Raw genomic sequence first — 7,245 nt, forward strand, 5'->3', positions numbered from 1 at the left:
GTCATGTTTGGGCCATCTGCGGTCCACATAATTCATGTTTTTATTTTAAGTGTGGGAGCCCTCACTCCCTAAGTTTTATTTTATTCTATTATGTATTGATGTATTCATGTATTTGTTTGATCTCATCTTATGTTAACCCCCTATGTACTGTACCACATTTTGCATGCATTATTGTATGTATTTTGTTTGTTATCATTAAAACCTAATAAAAATGTGATAAAAAATAAATAACTATCTCTTTTTTTACAGACGAAGAAGGCAGTGTCTCAATTAAATATGTTAATATGCAACACGAAGAAGGCATTGTGATCCACAATAAACCAGCTTCATTCAAATATAGTCCATTTGGGTTACACTTGGACAAACATGTGCCTGGAAGTCACCCTGCCATGACGATTCCTAAAATCGGAGGTTTTATAGAAATGGAAGCTGAATCTACCAAGGTAGAATTCCGTGAGATTCAATTAGAAGCCAAGGGCAGCAGTGCAGCAGCACGTGCTGAAGTCAGTGCTGTGGGAGCTTCTGCAATGGTCCGAGGCGAGCTGGCAAGTGCCTCTGCATCAATAGGCCCTGTAGGTGTGAAGGTTCGGCTGGGAATTGACACAGGGGCTTCTATAGGAGTGGAGGGAATTGAGGCAAAGGTCTTGGGAACTGGGTTCTCGATTGGTCCAAAAACGAGCATAAGTGTGCTTGGAAGTGAAGCGTCTTGCTCAGCCATGTAACCAGTAGGAATGAAAAGCACCCTCATTATGACAGTGAACCCTTAGACAGGTGTCCTCCTTGCACTGACTGGGGTTAGTCAGTGTGTGATTGTGTGTTGCCAGAATGGAGTATTAGTTTAGTTTAGTTATCTACAAGCTTCTGTTTGTTTTTCAATATATCTTTATGTTGGAGTGAAACATTGACAATGGCAGTGCTGAATAAATAAGCACTTCATACAAATTGTTATTTGACTCAATTTAAGCCTGGCTTCTATTATCTTGCTGTATACATTTGAAAGTATTTAACTACAAAATATAGAAAAAGCATATACTGAATATATTTTATACTATTAACACTGATAATTTTTTCTCTGAGTTTGTATGGTGTAGCACTTTTTTCTATATCATAGCAAACTGTATTACAAGTATATACTGTATACCGTATATATTGTATTTGAGTTTATTTTTATTGTATAATATACAGTATATATTGTACTTGAGTTTATTTTTATTGTATAGCATACAGTATATATTGTATTTGAGTTTATTTTTATTGTATAGTATACAGTATATATTGTATTTGAGTTTGTTTTTAATTGTATAGTCTATTTTACTGTATATTTATGATGCAGGTATTCCCTCTCAGGGTAATTTATCCTGGAGTGTGGTCGCTTTAATACTGAAGATTCTGTCCATTACCATTCCCAACAGAATACCCTGGACAGCCATGTTGAGGCCTTTTCCACACAAGTAATGTTTTGGTGCCCTCTGGTGAGCTTTCCTTGTACTTGTAAATGTGTGTATAGGATTACTATCAGCAAAAAACAAAACAACAACAAAAAACAACAACCTTAAATAATATTAGAAAATGAAAGATGGAATAAAGTGATAATCTTGCCCCATTACAGAAAAATAATGAAAGAATATAAACAAACAAACAAGGTTTATTCATCTTGTTGATTTTCAATTTCTTCTAACTGGGCTCCTTATTGCACTCATTCTGTGATCTTTTTACAGTATCTGTAAATACCTCTGGTTTGTGCTAAAGCTGAAAAAAAATCCATCACAGTGCTGGATTCTCTGGTTTTCAGCCAGGTGGATAAGCTACTATAGTCATATTATTAGAGCCAAGGACAGGTGTCCTGGTAGGGTTAAAGCTAGCCTGCACACACAAGTAAAGTAGAGTTGATGAAATCGTACTTAATAATAACAAGAGCAAAGTCTTCTGTTGAGATTAGTTTGGAATCCAAAGCGTATAAAGGTTCACTTCATTACTGCACTGAGTGTGGAATTGCTTTGTCCAAATCAGATCTCATTATATTGATGAGTTTCTCGAATTCACTTCATTATTGCACTGTATGCTCTGTTCTCTGCTAATTTTCCACAGTTAAATCCTGAATCCCTGCTTCCCTTCATGTGTCAAATAATTGCTGTGTCTTGTTGTTTTCTGTGCCTCCTACAAATATTCAGCAATTGAATTCTCTTCCAAAGTAATAATAGAAATGCAGTTTATTGATTACAAGCCTATTATTATTATTATTATTATTATTATTATTATTATTATTATTATTATTATTATTATTATTATTGAATGATGTATATGTTGAATAATAATATTTTAAACTAATGTTATTTGTGTGTCATATTTATTGGTATTACTTTGAATGTATTGTTTGTGGTGTGTGTGCTCTTTAGGCAGCATGGTGTTTGCAATGCTGTAAACAAACAGTGTACTATTTTTCACCGTGTTTATTGTCTGCTTATACTCGCCAACCGCGGCTTCGGCCCTGCGTCCCCCCCGGTACACGCTCTGCGCTGACCAGGTGTGTGTGTTGACCACGCGGTTAGGGTCGGCACATAGCGTAGCGGCCTCCCTGGTGCTGCGGTACCGCGGCGCACGCATAGCCCGTGATGTTATTATCTCGGGGCACAGGTGCTTAATATAAGCGACACACGGTGCCCAGCGCCTCAGTGGTAGTGCACAACAATGCTGCACGATACGCGGTGCACTTAGTGCCCTCAGTACTCGGAGTGTGCAGTGCTCGGATCACACAGAACACATGTGCACGCGTGCTGATACCTCTACCACTCTAGTGTGATTACACACGGTACACAGTTCACGTAGATACGGTGCCTGGGATGCACAGTGCAAGCAGTGCATGTGGTGCACGTTGCGCTAATTGTGTAGGCACAGGTCAACCTAGCATATAGCTCACAGTGCTGCGCAGTACCCAGTGTAAACAGGGTACTCGGCACAAGGTGCACAAGGTTAATACCCTTGCTGCAACAATAGTGGTTGTATACACTATGCTAACACTTGCCAGTGTTCGTCGCAGTGCAAGCAGTGCCTCAGTGCTAATGCACAAGGCCAGGCCTATGTCGGGGTCTCATCCCTGTAAGGACATTATGGATCTCAAGGCCAAGATGACCCAGGTCCTGGAGCTCTTCCCCTGTCCAGGTCCCGCAGCCCCAGTCGCCATACCCCCCCCCCCTCTTCCTTTGGAGTGCAGGAGGGGTGGGCAGGGTCGTCTCAGCTGGTACAGGAGGACACGCTGTCTATAGCGGCCTCAGGTGACGGGGCTTCTTTCTCCTCAGAGATGCAAGTGGGTGAGACCCTTGCCGAAGAAGAGCCTGGTTCTGAGAGTGTCTCAGAAGCCAGTACCACCCCGCTGTCCAGCTCCATTTCGGCACTCGTGGGACGTGCTGCAGCTTTCCTGCAGCTCCCTTGGACGCCAGCATCAGAACCATGCTGGTCCGTTTTCCGGACGCAGGTGCTGGCTCCCCGCCCCCAGAGGTTCCCGGCCTTCCCAGATTTTTTGGAGCAGGCACACTCCTCCTGGGACCACCCGGCCGCGGGACTCAGTGTGCTGAAGCAGGCCGCATCGCTCGCCTCCTGGTAGACTCCACCATTGCAGCCTTGGTTAAGGCCCCGCCAGTGGGTGGTCTTATTAAAGACCCGGCGTGCCCGAACCCCCAATGCAGGGTGACGGAGACACATTTGAAGCGAGCCTACACAGCAGAAGCGCAGGCAACTCGCTTGGCTAATACAGCTAGTGTGCTGACCACGTATTTAGATGGTGTATTGCGTGAAGCCCCACTCCCCGGGCCTGTGGCCACGGAGCTGCGCCTCCTGTCCAGCACACTGCTGCAAGTCTCCGGTCTCCAAGGGCAAGCCCTTGGCTGGAGCCTGGCTAGCTTAGTGGTGGCTCGTAGGCAGCTATGGCTGTCTCAAGCCAGGGTACCTGATGCGGATAAGGCTGCGCTGCTTGATGCGCCGATATCCCCAGGTCATACGTTTGGGACAGCAGTGGAGGAGATTTTGCAAAGATCTCACCAGGAACGCGAGGCATCCAGTCAGGTGGCTGCATTGCTCCCTCCCCTTGCCTCTGCATGGGGTAGGTCGAGCCGCTGGCGAGCTCCCCAGACTCGGACTGTCACACGAACAGTCCCAGTCCCCACAGCTCCACTGGGTGACCTAAGGCATCGCCCTCAGGGCACACCAGCAGGTAACCGAACGCAGGTCGTGGTCAGTCCACAAACCAGCGCCATAGAAGATTTAGGCCAGCACCCTAAATACTCACTCAAAATTGCCAAGCCGCGTGGGGCAAAAAGGTCCTTTTCCTCTCGGCCACAAAGGTCCTTGTCCTTCCCAAACCCAAGGTGGCGTAGTCGACAAAATCTCTTGGTATCATACAGGTTACCGTGGACACCCTACCCGTGACACATACATGTAAACTACACCACAGTGAGCAGCTCCTTCCTCCAGACACAGACCACACTGGAGTGTTTAGATTACTGGGTGTGAGGAGCCTTGTGTTAACAACGGAAGAACTGGACTGACTTGGGAGCTCACTGCTGCTGCCTATTTCAATTGTTTTATTACTGTGTTACAGTATGGGGCAGCAGTAGTGCTCTGGCTCCCTCTTGTGGTCAGTGTGAGTGATGGCAGTGTGTGCAGCTTGGCAGGGCACTGCTGCCTGTTTCCAGAGAGGGATTCAATCAAACACTAAATTCACAGTTTAATAGAAGAGTGGATTAGTTCTATTTGTATATGTGTTCTAAGCGCTGCACTTGTGTTTCAATAAGTGTCACAGACAGTTCTATGAGATCTGAGCTGTGAACACAGGTGGGACTTGATAGGGTTGGATGACTCACAGTACAGTTAGATTATCCTTCCAGTAGTTTTATGTTTAGCCTCTCAGTGCTTTCCTGCTCTCTAGGAGGGGCATTAGAAATCTGCCTGTTCAGAATGAACTGGCCCATAAGTGTTGAGACATGTGTGCCAGGGAGCTGCTGCACACATAAGGAATGAAGGAGACCAGGTGGGTAACAAGGATGACACAGGAGGCAAGACAATAAAGAATAAACTGACTTTAATAACGCTGATGTGCTGATCCTGAATAAAAAATAAAAATTCATTCAGGGACTTCTGAGTTCCTCATTTAAAAATGTGTCTGAAATTGAGATAACATCATTTTTATTATTATAAGTTATAATCCAAGTTAGAAAAAGAAAACTAAAACACCCAATCTTCCATCTATTTGAGGTGCACACCATGTTAATATATGGGTCATTCAATACCAACTCAACCAGTGCAGATTTTACTAGAATAAATTACCTGGGGTTTTTCTGACATGCTGAGTGCAGAAACTATGGTTGTTATTTTTTTTTTATTTCTCCTTCGACCTATGACCTTGCAAGGGTCAACAAAAAATGATAAATTATGTTGTAATCAAACTGCCATGTTTCTTCAATTTTGCATTGTCCGGAGTTAGATCTAGAGAAACAAGTGACAGAGTTTGCTTCCAGTGGCACTAGCTTGGAGCTGAGGAGTTATCAACTTGCTTATGGGACTTGGAGTTTTTTGTTATCATGACATATTTGAGTGAATACTGCTCAGTTCTCCCGAGTAATCCAGGCTGATTCAAATTCAGGATGCTCTCTAATTAAGTATGACCCAATTTTTGGGTGGTTTTGCCTGTGGGCTTCTCGGCCTGGATTGTAAGTCAAGGTGTTTCTTCACCTCTTTAAATGCTGGTGATGCCCATCGCCTGGGCCTAACTACTGTTCTCAGCTGTTGACAGGACTTGGAGACGACGTTGTAGTTTCTGGAGAAATTAGCAATAAACAAATTTCATTTTGACATTTTCTTTTACAAAGCATTTCAACTATTGAATGACACCTCTCCATGCGTCTGACATTTTCATATTGCTTAATCCTGTCCAATACAATGTGGAATTTTTGAAGTAGTGTCCGATACATTCAGCAAAACTTTTAAGGTTCCAAGTCAGGTCTACATCAACAATTATACAATTCTTAAGACAATTTGTTAATTCGTAATATTTTACCTCATGGTTTGACTTTTATCTTTCAAAATTTTAGTTAAGAAAAAGTTAACAATAACAAAGACCATTTCAATGTGTTAAAATATTTGTCCTTAATTGCAACCGTATAGTAAAACCACTTACATTTCTTATTGACTTTCTTCTTCTCTCCTCAAGATGCCGTCTGTTCCAAATGTTGGATTTGTTGCTTTTTCTTTTTAAGGAACACCAGTAAGTTTTCATGGCAGCTAGAAAATAGAAAAGCATATTTAAATATGCATGTACCATTTTACTGTACATATATAGGCTGATATACTGATAATACATTGAATCTCAATGTCTTTGAAATCACGTAATTCCACAACAATATCTATTTATCAAACTGAAAAATAATGTAATTTTTTATGTTTTAACAAACTCGAACACACACATGGGAAAAGGGCAGGATGGATTGAGTTCATATCATTTACTTATTTTAAAAGTTTCATGTTAAATGTTAAAATAAAATGTAATTTTTTTTCTAGTTGGAGCAAGTGTGAGAATATTATTCGAAATATGTGGGGAAATAGCGCCCCCTTTCAAGCTGAGGTAGAAAAGCTTACAGCACCTGGTATTCCCAGGCGGTCTCCCATCCAAGTACTAACCAGGCCCGACCTTGCTTAGCTTCCGAGATCAGACGAGATCGGGCGGTCTCAAGGTGGTATGGCCGTAAGCGGAAAGCTGTGGTGGTTTAGTATGTTTCATAGTAACTAATACCGGAATAGTGCTACACGAGAAAAAAAGCATTGCTTAAAATGAATGAATGAATTCATAAATATCGACATAAATGTATTTATTCCCATACGTATTTATTTATTCATTCCAATATTTACATATTACTTTATTTATTTCGATAATTGCAGGTGGTCGGACAAACTTCAAACAAGATTCTCGTCTGTATTGTTCTTTCAGTAGCCTAAATACCAAATTTAAACGACACCAAAACTGACCACGGGGTAAGAACAAATAAAAAATAAGAAACGCATATGCACGGCCATAAAACGACACACACACACACACGCACACACACACACACACACACAACCTGAAAAGCAAACATTATACTGAAGGGAAAACAAACACGTAAAGAAGCAGAAATGAAATCCACACACCGTTATTAAAACAGCCGATCTCAGTTGTATTGTGTAATGAATGATAAAGGGCTAGATGTGTCATTGGAC

At 42.2% G+C, this 7,245-nt stretch overlaps 1 non-coding gene across 1 annotated transcript; it reads right to left on the bottom strand.

Moving 5' to 3' along the window:
• Positions 1-6,620: 6,620 nt before the first annotated feature.
• LOC131703419 (5S ribosomal RNA) lies at positions 6,621-6,739 on the bottom strand. Its single transcript, XR_009309877.1, has one exon. It is a non-coding gene; the product is annotated as a 5S ribosomal RNA (ribosomal RNA).
• Positions 6,740-7,245: the final 506 nt, after the last annotated feature.

The sequence above is a fragment of the Acipenser ruthenus genome, chromosome 32 (assembly GCF_902713425.1).
Source record: "Acipenser ruthenus chromosome 32, fAciRut3.2 maternal haplotype, whole genome shotgun sequence".
NCBI classification, from domain to species: domain Eukaryota; kingdom Metazoa; phylum Chordata; class Actinopteri; order Acipenseriformes; family Acipenseridae; genus Acipenser; species Acipenser ruthenus.